This window comes from Leiobunum rupestre, chromosome 6 (assembly GCF_980474605.1).
Source record: "Leiobunum rupestre chromosome 6, qqLeiRupe1.1.hap1, whole genome shotgun sequence".
Classification (NCBI taxonomy): Eukaryota; Metazoa; Arthropoda; class Arachnida; order Opiliones; family Sclerosomatidae; genus Leiobunum; species Leiobunum rupestre.
In genome coordinates, this window is record NC_143389.1 from 22,940,530 (window position 1) to 22,956,643 (window position 16,114).

Here is a 16,114-nt window from a genome sequence, read left to right on the forward strand (position 1 = left end):
TTTACATCGTGGTTTTCGTTCAGACTATTTCGCGTCGTTTATATGGTGGTTTTCATTTCCATTATTTAGAGTGGTTTAAATCGTGGTTTTCGTTCAGACTATTTCGCGTCGTTTATATGGTGGTTTTCATTTCCATTATTTAGAGTGGTTTAAATCGTGGTTTTGTTTCAGACTATTTCGCGTCGTTTATATGGTGGTTTTCATTTCCATTATTTTGTGTGGTTTAAATCGTGGTTTTCGTTCAGACTATTTCGCGTCGTTTATATGGTGGTTTTCATTTCCATTATTTAGGGTGGTTTACATCGTGGTTTTCGTTCACCCTATTTCGCGTCGTTTATATGGTGGTTTTCATTTCCATTATTTAGAGTGGTTTACATCGTGGTTTTGTTTCAGACTATTTCGCGTCGTTTATATGGTGGTTTTCATTTCCATTATTTAGAGTGGTTTACATCGTGGTTTTCGTTCAGACTATTTCACGTCGTTTATATGGTGGTTTTCATTTCCATTATTTAGAGTGTTTTAAATCGTGGTTTTGGTTCAGACTATTTCGCGTCGTTTATATGGTGGTTTTCATTTCCATTATTTAGAGTGGTTTACATCGTGGTTTTCGTTCAGACTATTTCGCGTCGTTTATATGGTGGTTTTCATTTCCATTATTTAGAGTGGTTTAAATCGTGGTTTTGGTTCAGACTATTTCGCGTCGTTTATATGGTGGTTTTCATTTCCATTATTTAGAGTGGTTTACATCGTGGTTTTCGTTCAGACTATTTCGCGTCGTTTATATGGTGGTTTTCATTTCCATTATTTAGAGTGGTTTACATCGTGGTTTTCGTTCAGACTATTTCGCGTCGTTTATATGGTGGTTTTCATTTCCATTATTTAGAGTGGTTTAAATCGTGGTTTTCGTTCAGACTATTTCGCGTCGTTTATATGGTGGTTTTCATTTCCATTATTTAGAGTGGTTTAAATCGTGGTTTTGTTTCAGACTATTTCGCGTCGTTTATATGGTGGTTTTCATTTCCATTATTTAGTGTGGTTTAAATCGTGGTTTTCGTTCAGACTATTTCGCGTCGTTTATATGGTGGTTTTCATTTCCATTATTTAGTCTGGTTTAAATCGTGGTTTTCGTTCAGACTATTTCGCGTCGTTTATATGGTGGTTTTCATTTCCATTATTTAGAGTGGTTTAAATCGTGGTTTTGTTTCAGACTATTTCGCGTCGTTTATATGGTGGTTTTCATTTCCATTATTTAGTGTGGTTTAAATCGTGGTTTTCGTTCAGACTATTTCGCGTCGTTTATATGGTGGTTTTCATTTCCATTATTTAGTCTGGTCTAAATCGTGGTTTTCGTTCAGACTATTTCGCGTCGTTTATATGGTGGTTTTCATTTCCATTATTTAGAGTGGTTTAAATCGTGGTTTTCGTTCACCCTATTTCGCGTCGTTTATATGGTGGTTTTCATTTCCATTATTTAGAGTGGTTTACATCGTGGTTTTGTTTCAGACTATTTCGCGTCGTTTATATGGTGGTTTTCATTTCCATTATTTAGAGTGGTTTAAATCGTGGTTTTGGTTCAGACTATTTCGCGTCGTTTATATGGTGGTTTTCATTTCAATTATTAAGAATGGTTTAAATCGTGGTTTTGGTTCAGACTATTTCGCGTCGTTTATATGGTGGTTTTCATTTCCATTATTTAGAGTGGTTTAAATCGTGGTTTTGGTTCAGACTATATCGCGTCGTTTATATGGTAGTTTTCATTTCCATTATTTAGAGTGGTTTAAATCGTGGTTTTCGTTCAGACTATTTCGCGTCGTTTATATGGTGGTTTTCATTTCCATTATTTAGAGTGGTTTACATCGTGGTTTTCGTTCAGACTATTTCGCGTCGTTTATATGGTGGTTTTCATTTCCATTATTTAGAGTGGTTTACATCGTGGTTTTCGTTCAGACTATTTCGCGTCGTTTATATGGTGGTTTTCATTTCCATTATTTAGAGTGGTTTACATCGTGGTTTTCGTTCAGACTATTTCGCGTCGTTTATATGGTGGTTTTCATTTCCATTATTTAGAGTGGTTTACATCGTGGTTTTCGTTCAGACTATTTCGCGCCGTTTATATGGTGGTTTTCATTTCCATTATTTAGAGTGGTTTAAATCGTGGTTTTGGTTCAGACTATTTCGCGTCGTTTATATGGTGGTTTTCATTTCCATTATTTAGAGTGGTTTACATCGTGGTTTTCGTTCAGACTATTTCGCGTCGTTTATATGGTGGTTTTCATTTCCATTATTTAGGGTGGTTTAAATCGTGGTTTTCGTTCAGACTATTTCGCGTCGTTTATATGGTGGTTTTCATTTCCATTATTTAGTCTGGTTTAAATCGTGGTTTTCGTTCAGACTATTTCGCGTCGTTTATATGGTGGTTTTCATTTCCATTATTTAGAGTGGTTTAAATCGTGGTTTTCGTTCACCCTATTTCGCGTCGTTTATATGGTGGTTTTCATTTCCATTATTTAGAGTGGTTTAAATCGTGGTATTGGTTCAGACTATTTCGCGTCGTTTATATGGTGGTTTTCATTTCCATTATTTAGAGTGGTTTAAATCGTGGTTTTGGTTCAGACAATTTCGCGTCGTTTATATGGTGGTTTTCATTTCCATTATTTAGAGTGGTTTAAATCGTGGTTTTGGTTCAGACTATTTCGCGTCGTTTATATGGTGGTTTTCATTTCCATTATTTAGAGTGGTTTAAATCCTGGTTTTGGTTCAGACTATTTCGCGTCGTTTATATGGTGGTTTTCATTTCCATTATTTAGAGTGGTTTACATCGTGGTTTTCGTTCAGACTATTTCGCGTCGTTTATATGGTGGTTTTCATTTCCATTATTTAGAGTGGTTTAAATCGTGGTTTTCGTTCAGACTATTTCGCGTCGTTTATATGGTGGTTTTCATTTCCATTATTTAGAGTGGTTTAAATCGTGGTTTTGTTTCAGACTATTTCGCGTCGTTTATATGGTGGTTTTCATTTCCATTATTTAGTGTGGTTTAAATCGTGGTTTTCGTTCAGACTATTTCGCGTCGTTTATATGGTGGTTTTCATTTCCATTATTTAGTCTGGTTTAAATCGTGGTTTTCGTTCAGACTATTTCGCGTCGTTTATATGGTGGTTTTCATTTCCATTATTTAGAGTGGTTTAAATCGTGGTTTTGTTTCAGACTATTTCGCGTCGTTTATATGGTGGTTTTCATTTCCATTATTTAGTGTGGTTTAAATCGTGGTTTTCGTTCAGACTATTTCGCGTCGTTTATATGGTGGTTTTCATTTCCATTATTTAGGGTGGTTTACATCGTGGTTTTCGTTCACCCTATTTCGCGTCGTTTATATGGTGGTTTTCATTTCCATTATTTAGAGTGGTTTACATCGTGGTTTTGTTTCAGACTATTTCGCGTCGTTTATATGGTGGTTTTCATTTCCATTATTTAGAGTGGTTTACATCGTGGTTTTCGTTCAGACTATTTCACGTCGTTTATATGGTGGTTTTCATTTCCATTATTTAGAGTGTTTTAAATCGTGGTTTTGGTTCAGACTATTTCGCGTCGTTTATATGGTGGTTTTCATTTCAATTATTAAGAGTGGTTTAAATCGTGGTTTTGGTTCAGACTATTTCGCGTCGTTTATATGGTGGTTTTCATTTCCATTATTTAGAGTGGTTTAAATCGTGGTTTTGGTTCAGACTATATCGCGTCGTTTATATGGTAGTTTTCATTTCCATTATTTAGAGTGGTTTAAATCGTGGTTTTCGTTCAGACTATTTCGCGTCGTTTATATGGTGGTTTTCATTTCCATTATTTAGAGTGGTTTAAATCGTGGTTTTGGTTCAGACTATTTCGCGTCGTTTATATGGTGGATTTCATTTCCATTATTTAGAGTGGTTTACATCGTGGTTTTCGTTCAGACTATTTCGCGTCGTTTATATGGTGGTTTTCATTTCCATTATTTAGAGTGGTTTAAATCGTGGTTTTGGTTCAGACTATTTCGCGTCGTTTATATGGTGGTTTTCATTTCCATTATTTAGAGTGGTTTACATCGTGGTTTTCGTTCAGACTATTTCGCGTCGTTTATATGGTGGTTTTCATTTCCATTATTTAGAGTGGTTTACATCGTGGTTTTCGTTCAGACTATTTCGCGTCGTTTATATGGTGGTTTTCATTTCCATTATTTAGAGTGGTTTAAATCGTGGTTTTCGTTCAGACTATTTCGCGTCGTTTATATGGTGGTTTTCATTTCCATTATTTAGAGTGGTTTAAATCGTGGTTTTGTTTCAGACTATTTCGCGTCGTTTATATGGTGGTTTTCATTTCCATTATTTAGTGTGGTTTAAATCGTGGTTTTCGTTCAGACTATTTCGCGTCGTTTATATGGTGGTTTTCATTTCCATTATTTAGTCTGGTTTAAATCGTGGTTTTCGTTCAGACTATTTCGCGTCGTTTATATGGTGGTTTTCATTTCCATTATTTAGAGTGGTTTAAATCGTGGTTTTCGTTCACCCTATTTCGCGTCGTTTATATGGTGGTTTTCATTTCCATTATTTAGAGTGGTTTAAATCGTGGTATTGGTTCAGACTATTTCGCGTCGTTTATATGGTGGTTTTCATTTCCATTATTTAGAGTGGTTTAAATCGTGGTTTTGGTTCAGACAATTTCGCGTCGTTTATATGGTGGTTTTCATTTCCATTATTTAGAGTGGTTTAAATCGTGGTTTTGGTTCAGACTATTTCGCGTCGTTTATATGGTGGTTTTCATTTCCATTATTTAGAGTGGTTTAAATCCTGGTTTTGGTTCAGACTATTTCGCGTCGTTTATATGGTGGTTTTCATTTCCATTATTTAGAGTGGTTTACATCGTGGTTTTCGTTCAGACTATTTCGCGTCGTTTATATGGTGGTTTTCATTTCCATTATTTAGAGTGGTTTAAATCGTGGTTTTGGTTCAGACTATTTCGCGTCGTTTATATGGTGGTTTTCATTTCCATTATTTAGAGTGGTTTAAACCGTGGTTTTCGTTCAGACTATTTCGCGTCGTTTATATGGTGGTTTTCATTTCCATTATTTAGAGTGGTTTAAGTCGTGGTTTTGGTTCAGACTATTTCGCGTCGTTTATATGGTGGTTTTCATTTCCATTATTTAGAGTGGTTTACATCGTGGTTTTCGTTCAGACTATTTCGCGTCGTTTATATGGTGGTTTTCATTTCCATTATTTAGAGTGGTTTACATCGTGGTTTTCGTTCAGACTATTTCGCGTCGTTTATATGGTGGTTTTCATTTCCATTATTTAGAGTGGTTTAAATCGTGGTTTTCGTTCAGACTATTTCGCGTCGTTTATATGCTGGTTTTCATTTCCATTATTTAGAGTGGTTTAAATCGTGGTTTTGTTTCAGACTATTTCGCGTCGTTTATATGGTGGTTTTCATTTCCATTATTTAGTGTGGTTTAAATCGTGGTTTTCGTTCAGACTATTTCGCGTCGTTTATATGGTGGTTTTCATTTCCATTATTTAGTCTGGTTTAAATCGTGGTTTTCGTTCAGACTATTTCGCGTCGTTTATATGGTGGTTTTCATTTCCATTATTTAGAGTGGTTTAAATCGTGGTTTTAGTTTACCCTATTTCGCGTCGTTTATATAGTGGTTTTCATTTCCGTTATTTAGAGTGGTTTAAATCGTGGTATTGGTTCAGACTATTTCGCGTCGTTTATATGGTGGTTTTCATTTCCATTATTTAGAGTGGTTTAAATCGTGGTTTTGGTTCAGACAATTTCGCGTCGTTTATATGGTGGTTTTCATTTCCATTATTTAGAGTGGTTTAAATCGTGGTTTTGGTTCAGACTATTTCGCGTCGTTTATATGGTGGTTTTCATTTCCATTATTTAGAGTGGTTTAAATCCTGGTTTTGGTTCAGACTATTTCGCGTCGTTTATATGGTGGTTTTCATTTCCATTATTTAGAGTGGTTTACATCGTGGTTTTCGTTCAGACTATTTCGCGTCGTTTATATGGTGGTTTTCATTTCCATTATTTAGAGTGGTTTAAACCGTGGTTTTGGTTCAGACTATTTCGCGTCGTTTATATGGTGGTTTTCATTTCCATTATTTAGAGTGGTTTACATCGTGGTTTTCGTTCAGACTATTTCGCGTCGTTTATATGGTGGTTTTCATTTCCATTATTTAGAGTGGTTTAAATCGTGGTTTTGGTTCAGACTATTTCGCGTCGTTTATATGGTGGTTTTCATTTCCATTATTTAGAGTGGTTTAAACCGTGGTTTTCGTTCAGACTATTTCGCGTCGTTTATATGGTGGTTTTCATTTCCATTATTTAGAGTGGTTTAAGTCGTGGTTTTGGTTCAGACTATTTCGCGTCGTTTATATGGTGGTTTTCATTTCCATTATTTAGAGTGGTTTACATCGTGGTTTTCGTTCAGACTATTTCGCGTCGTTTATATGGTGGTTTTCATTTCCATTATTTAGAGTGGTTTACATCGTGGTTTTCGTTCAGACTATTTCGCGTCGTTTATATGGTGGTTTTCATTTCCATTATTTAGAGTGGTTTACATCGTGGTTTTCGTTCAGACTATTTCGCGTCGTTTATATGGTGGTTTTCATTTCCATTATTTAGAGTGGTTTACATCGTGGTTTTCGTTCAGACTATTTCACGTCGTTTATATGGTGGTTTTCATTTCCATTATTTAGAGTGGTTTAAATCGTGGTTTTGGTTCAGACTATTTCGCGTCGTTTATATGGTGGTTTTCATTTCCATTATTTAGAGTGGTTTAAATCGTGGTTTTGGTTCAGACTATTTCGCGTCGTTTATATGGTGGTTTTCATTTCCATTATTTAGAGTGGTTTACATCGTGGTTTTCGTTCAGACTATTTCGCGTCGTTTATATGGTGGTTTTCATTTCCATTATTTAGAGTGGTTTAAATCGTGGTTTTGGTTTAGACTATTTCGCGTCGTTTATATGGTGGTTTTCATTTCCATTATTTAGAGTGGTTTACATCGTGGTTTTCGTTCAGACTATTTCGCGTCGTTTATATGGTGGTTTTCATTTCCATTATTTAGAGTGGTTTACATCGTGGTTTTCGTTCAGACTATTTCGCGTCGTTTATATGGTGGTTTTCATTTCCATTATTTAGAGTGGTTTAAATCGTGGTTTTGGTTCAGACTATTTCGCGTCGTTTATATGGTGGTTTTCATTTCCATTATTTAGAGTGGTTTACATCGTGGTTTTCGTTCAGACTATTTCGCGTCGTTTATATGGTGGTTTTCATTTCCATTATTTAGAGTGGTTTAAATCGTGGTTTTGGTTCAGACTATTTCGCGTCGTTTATATGGTGGTTTTCATTTCCATTATTTAGAGTGGTTTAAATCGTGGTTTTGGTTCAGACTATTTCGCGTCGTTTATATGGTGGTTTTCATTTCCATTATTTAGAGTGGTTTACATCGTGGTTTTCGTTCAGACTATTTCGCGTCGTTTATATGGTGGTTTTCATTTCCATTATTTAGAGTGGTTTAAATCGTGGTTTTGTTTCAGACTATTTCGCGTCGTTTATATGGTGGTTTTCATTTCCATTATTTAGAGTGGTTTAAATCGTGGTTTTAGTTTACCCTATTTCGCGTCGTTTATATAGTGGTTTTCATTTCCGTTATTTAGAGTGGTTTAAATCGTGGTATTGGTTCAGACTATTTCGCGTCGTTTATATGGTGGTTTTCATTTCCATTATTTAGAGTGGTTTAAATCGTGGTTTTGGTTCAGACAATTTCGCGTCGTTTATATGGTGGTTTTCATTTCCATTATTTAGAGTGGTTTAAATCGTGGTTTTGGTTCAGACTATTTCGCGTCGTTTATATGGTGGTTTTCATTTCCATTATTTAGAGTGGTTTAAATCCTGGTTTTGGTTCAGACTATTTCGCGTCGTTTATATGGTGGTTTTCATTTCCATTATTTAGAGTGGTTTACATCGTGGTTTTCGTTCAGACTATTTCGCGTCGTTTATATGGTGGTTTTCATTTCCATTATTTAGAGTGGTTTAAACCGTGGTTTTGGTTCAGACTATTTCGCGTCGTTTATATGGTGGTTTTCATTTCCATTATTTAGAGTGGTTTACATCGTGGTTTTCGTTCAGACTATTTCGCGTCGTTTATATGGTGGTTTTCATTTCCATTATTTAGAGTGGTTTAAATCGTGGTTTTGGTTCAGACTATTTCGCGTCGTTTATATGGTGGTTTTCATTTCCATTATTTAGAGTGGTTTAAACCGTGGTTTTCGTTCAGACTATTTCGCGTCGTTTATATGGTGGTTTTCATTTCCATTATTTAGAGTGGTTTAAGTCGTGGTTTTGGTTCAGACTATTTCGCGTCGTTTATATGGTGGTTTTCATTTCCATTATTTAGAGTGGTTTACATCGTGGTTTTCGTTCAGACTATTTCGCGTCGTTTATATGGTGGTTTTCATTTCCATTATTTAGAGTGGTTTACATCGTGGTTTTCGTTCAGACTATTTCTCGTCGTTTATATGGTGGTTTTCATTTCCATTATTTAGAGTGGTTTAAATCGTGGTTTTCGTTCAGACTATTTCGCGTCGTTTATATGGTGGTTTTCATTTCCATTATTTAGAGTGGTTTAAATCGTGGTTTTGGTTCAGACTATTTCGCGTCGTTTATATGGTGGTTTTCATTTCCATTATTTAGAGTCGTTTAAACCGTGGTTTTCGTTCAGACTATTTCGCGTCGTTTATATGGTGGTTTTCATTTCCATTATTTAGAGTGGTTTAAATCGTGGTTTTGGTTCAGACTATTTCGCGTCGTTTATATGGTGGTTTTCATTTCCATTATTTAGAGTGGTTTAAATCGTGGTTTTGGTTCAGACTATTTCGCGTCGTTTATATGGTGGTTTTCATTTCCATTATTTAGAGTGGTTTAAATCGTGGTTTTGGTTCAGTCTATTTCGCGTCGTTTATATGGTGGTTTTCATTTCCATTATTTAGAGTGGTTTAAACCGTGGTTTTCGTTCAGACTATTTCGCGTCGTTTATATGGTGGTTTTCATTTCCATTATTTAGAGTGGTTTTAGTCGTGGTTTTGGTTCAGACTATTTCGCGTCGTTTATATGGTGGTTTTCATTTCCATTATTTAGAGTGGTTTACATCGTGGTTTTCGTTCAGACTATTTCGCGTCGTTTATATGGTGGTTTTCATTTCCATTATTTAGGGTGGTTTACATCGTGGTTTTCGTTCAGACTATTTCGCGTCGTTTATATGGTGGTTTTCATTTCCATTATTTAGAGTGGTTTACATCGTGGTTTTGGTTCAGACTATTTCGCGTCGTTTATATGGTGGTTTTCATTTCCATTATTTAGAGTGGTTTACATCGTGGTTTTCGTTCAGACTATTTCGCGTCGTTTATATGGTGGTTTTCATTTCCATTATTTAGAGTGGTTTACATCGTGGTTTTCGTTCAGACTATTTCGCGTCGTTTATATGGTGGTTTTCATTTCCATTATTTAGAGTGGTTTACATCGTGGTTTTCGTTCAGACTATTTCGCGTCGTTTATATGGTGGTTTTCATTTCCATTATTTAGAGTGGTTTACATCGTGGTTTTCGTTCAGACTATTTCGCGTCGTTTATATGGTGGTTTTCATTTCCATTATTTAGAGTGGTTTACATCGTGGTTTTCGTTCAGACTATTTCACGTCGTTTATATGGTGGTTTTCATTTCCATTATTTAGAGTGGTTTAAATCGTGGTTTTGGTTCAGACTATTTCGCGTCGTTTATATGGTGGTTTTCATTTCCATTATTTAGAGTGGTTTAAATCGTGGTTTTGGTTCAGACTATTTCGCGTCGTTTATATGGTGGTTTTCATTTCCATTATTTAGAGTGGTTTACATCGTGGTTTTCGTTCAGACTATTTCGCGTCGTTTATATGGTGGTTTTCATTTCCATTATTTAGAGTGGTTTAAATCGTGGTTTTGGTTTAGACTATTTCGCGTCGTTTATATGGTGGTTTTCATTTCCATTATTTAGAGTGGTTTACATCGTGGTTTTCGTTCAGACTATTTCGCGTCGTTTATATGGTGGTTTTCATTTCCATTATTTAGAGTGGTTTACATCGTGGTTTTCGTTCAGACTATTTCGCGTCGTTTATATGGTGGTTTTCATTTCCATTATTTAGAGTGGTTTAAATCGTGGTTTTGGTTCAGACTATTTCGCGTCGTTTATATGGTGGTTTTCATTTCCATTATTTAGAGTGGTTTACATCGTGGTTTTCGTTCAGACTATTTCGCGTCGTTTATATGGTGGTTTTCATTTCCATTATTTAGAGTGGTTTAAATCGTGGTTTTGGTTCAGACTATTTCGCGTCGTTTATATGGTGGTTTTCATTTCCATTATTTAGAGTGGTTTAAATCGTGGTTTTGGTTCAGACTATTTCGCGTCGTTTATATGGTGGTTTTCATTTCCATTATTTAGAGTGGTTTACATCGTGGTTTTCGTTCAGACTATTTCGCGTCGTTTATATGGTGGTTTTCATTTCCATTATTTAGAGTGGTTTAAATCGTGGTTTTGTTTCAGACTATTTCGCGTCGTTTATATGGTGGTTTTCATTTCCATTATTTAGAGTGGTTTAAATCGTGGTTTTCGTTCAGACTATTTCGCGTCGTTTATATGGTGGTTTTCATTTCCATTATTTAGAGTGGTTTAAATCGTGGTTTTGGTTCAGACTATTTCGCGTCTTTATATGGTGGTTTACATTTCCATTATTTAGAGTGGTTTAAATCGTGGTTTTCGTTCAGACTATTTCGCGTCGTTTATATGGTGGTTTTCATTTCCATTATTTAGAGTGGTTTAAATCGTGGTTTTGGTTCAGACTATTTCGCGTCGTTTATATGGTGGTTTTCATTTCCATTATTTAGAGTGGTTTACATCGTGGTTTTCGTTCAGACTATTTCGCGTCGTTTATATGGTAGTTTTCATTTCCATTATTTAGAGTGGTTTAAATCGTGGTTTTAGTTCAGACTATTTCGCGTCGTTTATATGGTGGTTTTCATTTCCATTATTTAGAGTCATTTAAATCGTGGTTTTGGTTCAGACTATTTCGCGTCGTTTATATTGTGGTTTTCATTTCCATTATTTAGAGTGGTTTACATCGTGGTTTTCGTTCAGACTATTTCGCGTCGTTTATATGGTGGTTTTCATTTCCATTATTTAGAGTGGTTTACATCGTGGTTTTCGTTCAGACTATTTCGCGTCGTTTATATGGTGGTTTTCATTTCCATTATTTAGAGTGGTTTAAATCGTGGTTTTCGTTCAGACTATTTCGCGTCGTTTATATGGTAGTTTTCATTTCCATTATTTAGAGTGGTTTAAATCGTGGTTTTGGTTCAGACTATTTCGCGTCGTTTATATGGTGGTTTTCATTTCCATTATTTAGAGTGGTTTACATCGTGGTTTTCGTTCAGACTATTTCGCGTCGTTTATATGGTAGTTTTCATTTCCATTATTTAGAGTGGTTTAAATCGTGGTTTTGGTTCAGACTATTTCGCGTCGTTTATATGGTGGTTTTCATTTCCATTATTTAGAGTCGTTTAAATCGTGGTTTTGGTTCAGACTATTTCGCGTCGTTTATATGGTGGTTTTCATTTCCATTATTTAGAGTGGTTTACATCGTGGTTTTCGTTCAGACTATTTCGCGTCGTTTATATGGTGGTTTTCATTTCCATTATTTAGAGTGGTTTACATCGTGGTTTTCGTTCAGACTATTTCGCGTCGTTTATATGGTGGTTTTCATTTCCATTATTTAGAGTGGTTTAAATCGTGGTTTTCGTTCAGACTATTTCGCGTCGTTTATATGGTAGTTTTCATTTCCATTATTTAGAGTGGTTTAAATCGTGGTTTTGGTTCAGACTATTTCGCGTCGTTTATATGGTGGTTTTCATTTCCATTATTTAGAGTGGTTTACATCGTGGTTTTCGTTCAGACTATTTCGCGTCGTTTATATGGTAGTTTTCATTTCCATTATTTAGAGTGGTTTAAATCGTGGTTTTGGTTCAGACTATTTCGCGTCGTTTATATGGTGGTTTTCATTTCCATTATTTAGAGTCGTTTAAATCGTGGTTTTGGTTCAGACTATTTCGCGTCGTTTATATGGTGGTTTTCATTTCCATTATTTAGAGTGGTTTACATCGTGGTTTTCGTTCAGACTATTTCGCGTCGTTTATATGGTGGTTTTCATTTCCATTATTTAGAGTGGTTTACATCGTGGTTTTCGTTCAGACTATTTCGCGTCGTTTATATGGTGGTTTTCATTTCCATTATTTAGAGTGGTTTACATCGTGGTTTTCGTTCAGACTATTTCGCGTCGTTTATATGGTGGTTTTCATTTCCATTATTTAGAGTGGTTTAAATCGTGGTTTTGGTTCAGACTATTTCGCGTCGTTTATATGGTGGTTTTCATTTCCATTATTTAGAGTCGTTTAAATCGTGGTTTTGGTTCAGACTATTTCGCGTCGTTTATATGGTGGTTTTCATTTCCATTATTTAGAGTGGTTTACATCGTGGTTTTCGTTCAGACTATTTCGCGTCGTTTATATGGTGGTTTTCATTTCCATTATTTAGAGTGGTTTACATCGTGGTTTTCGTTCAGACTATTTCGCGTCGTTTATATGGTGGTTTTCATTTCCATTATTTAGAGTGGTTTACATCGTGGTTTTCGTTCAGACTATTTCGCGTCGTTTATATGGTGGTTTTCATTTCCATTATTTAGAGTGGTTTACATCGTGGTTTTCGTTCAGACTATTTCGCGTCGTTTATATGGTGGTTTTCATTTCCATTATTTAGAGTGGTTTACATCGTGGTTTTCGTTCAGACTATTTCGCGTCGTTTATATGGTGGTTTTCATTTCCATTATTTAGAGTGGTTTACATCGTGGTTTTCGTTCAGACTATTTCACGTCGTTTATATGGTGGTTTTCATTTCCATTATTTAGAGTGGTTTACATCGTGGTTTTCGTTCAGACTATTTCACGTCGTTTATATGGTGGTTTTCATTTCCATTATTTAGAGTGGTTTAAATCGTGGTTTTGGTTCAGACTATTTCGCGTCGTTTATATGGTGGTTTTCATTTCCATTATTTAGAGTGGTTTACATCGTGGTTTTCGTTTAGACTATTTCGCGTCGTTTATATGGTGGTTTTCATTTCCATTATTTAGAGTGGTTTAAATCGTGGTTTTGGTTCAGACTATTTCGCGTCGTTTATATGGTGGTTTTCATTTCCATTATTTAGAGTGGTTTACATCGTGGTTTTCGTTCAGACTATTTCGCGTCGTTTATATGGTGGTTTTCATTTCCATTATTTAGAGTGGTTTACATCGTGGTTTTCGTTCAGACTATTTCGCGTCGTTTATATGGTGGTTTTCATTTCCATTATTTAGAGTGGTTTAAATCGTGGTTTTGGTTCAGACTATTTCGCGTCGTTTATATGGTGGTTTTCATTTCCATTATTTAGAGTGGTTTAAATCGTGGTTTTGGTTCAGACTATTTCGCGTCGTTTATATGGTGGTTTTCATTTCCATTATTTAGTGTGGTTTAAATCGTGGTTTTCGTTCAGACTATTTCGCGTCGTTTATATGGTGGTTTTCATTTCCATTATTTAGAGTGGTTTAAATCGTGGTTTTGGTTCAGACTATTTCGCGTCGTTTATATGGTGGTTTTCATTTCCATTATTTAGAGTGGTTTAAATCGTGGTTTTCGTTCAGACTATTTCGCGTCGTTTATATGGTGGTTTTCATTTCCATTATTTAGAGTGGTTTAAATCGTGGTTTTGGTTCAGACTATTTCGCGTCGTTTATATGGTGGTTTTCATTTCCATTATTTAGAGTGGTTTACATCGTGGTTTTCGTTCAGACTATTTCGCGTCGTTTATATGGTAGTTTTCATTTCCATTATTTAGAGTGGTTTAAATCGTGGTTTTGGTTCAGACTATTTCGCGTCGTTTATATGGTGGTTTTCATTTCCATTATTTAGAGTGGTTTAAATCGTGGTTTTGGTTCAGACTATTTCGCGTCGTTTAAATGGTGGTTTTCATTTCCATTATTTAGAGTGGTTTACATCGTGGTTTTCGTTCAGACTATTTCGCGTCGTTTATATGGTGGTTTTCATTTCCATTATTTAGAGTGGTTTACATCGTGGTTTTCGTTCAGACTATTTCGCGTCGTTTATATGGTGGTTTTCATTTCCATTATTTAGAGTGGTTTAAATCGTGGTTTTCGTTCAGACTATTTCGCGTCGTTTATATGGTGGTTTTCATTTCCATTATTTAGAGTGGTTTAAATCGTGGTTTTGGTTCAGACTATTTCGCGTCGTTTATATGGTGGTTTTCATTTCCATTATTTAGAGTGGTTTACATCGTGGTTTTCGTTCAGACTATTTCGCGTCGTTTATATGGTGGTTTTCATTTCCATTATTTAGAGTGGTTTACATCGTGGTTTTCGTTCAGACTATTTCGCGTCGTTTATATGGTGGTTTTCATTTCCATTATTTAGAGTGGTTTAAATCGTTGTTTTGGTTCAGACTATTTCGCGTCGTTTATATGGTGGTTTTCATTTCCATTTTTTAGAGTGGTTTACATCGTGGTTTTCGTTCAGACTATTTCGCGTCGTTTATGTGGTGGTTTTCATTTCCATTATTTAGAGTGGTTTACATCGTGGTTTTCGTTTAGACTATTTCGCGTCGTTTATATGGTGGTTTTCATTTCCATTATTTAGAGTGGTTTAAATCGTGGTTTTGGTTCAGACTATTTCGCGTCGTTTATATGGTGGTTTTCAATTCCATTATTTAGAGTGGTTTAAATCGTGTTTTTGGTTCAGACTATTTCGCGTCGTTTATATGGTGGTTTTCGTTTCACCTATTTAGAGTGGTTTATATGGTAGTTTTCTTTTCACCTTTTTAGTGTGATTTGTATCATTGGTTTAGTTCAGACGCTATTGCGCGGTTTATATGGTATTTGTTTTCTTATCGTAAGAAACTCTTGCGCAGTTATGGGGAATGACGTTCACTTGGTAAACGTTGCTTAGGGTTTTCCCACGATCTTTTCTCGTCATTTTCAAGTTGTGTATTTGCTAAACGAGACGTATTTATGTAAACGCCTCGTGGGGCTTTCGAAGTCTCGTGGACGTATGTTTTAAAGTCTCGTTGAGAACGGTTTTATAGTTTCGTGGATAATTCTTTTAAAGTTCGGTTTTTAATTTCAAATTTTCCGTGCCAAGAGTGCCGGCTACTCCTCACGAGAGCTTTTAAACTTATCTCACCGAAGCTTCCAAAAATGTATTCACGCAACAAGCGTGTTTTTCTTACCACCACCGAATTTTACATTTATTAAAGGCATTAAAAGTTACTACATTACTTGGAACTTAGCTGGTGCCTTAAGTATTAGCCTAACTGATTTTTAATAATATTAATACTGAAGACGGCCATTTTTTGGAAACGCACAGCGTTATCACTATGTCCTTACTCTATCTACAAATATAATGTAATCGGTAACCACATTTTTGCAATCTATAATAATCAGAATTGAAAAAATCTGAAATAAAACGCAATTAAAATATTCCTTTTTAATCGTAATTGAAATTATAAATGACACGCATTATGGAAATCTCATAAAAATCAGGTTTACTAGGCTTGTTTTATTAAAATGACAAATTAAGAACTTAGGGCAACATAGAAAAATCAATTTGAAATTCAGGTAAGTAGAATTTTAAAATGCTTATTTCTTTAGTCTCTTTTCTGCTAAAAGATAATGTGACGTACGATGTCACCGAGTGAGGGGCCTCGTTATTGATTGTTCGTATTATCTGCTACACGACTGCTCTAACTCTTAAACTTTTTCGTAGGAAACATTCAATCACGAACAATTGATTAAATATAAACATTTACTAAACAGATGTTTAAAAAATATTGTTATCGATAAATTTGCAAAAAAAAATAATATTATGAAGCCAAAAACATAGCAGCTATTGTAGTTAATGTAAGTTCTAATTTCATCTATAAACAATTTTGATAGAATCGTTTGAATTGGTCAACGAAGT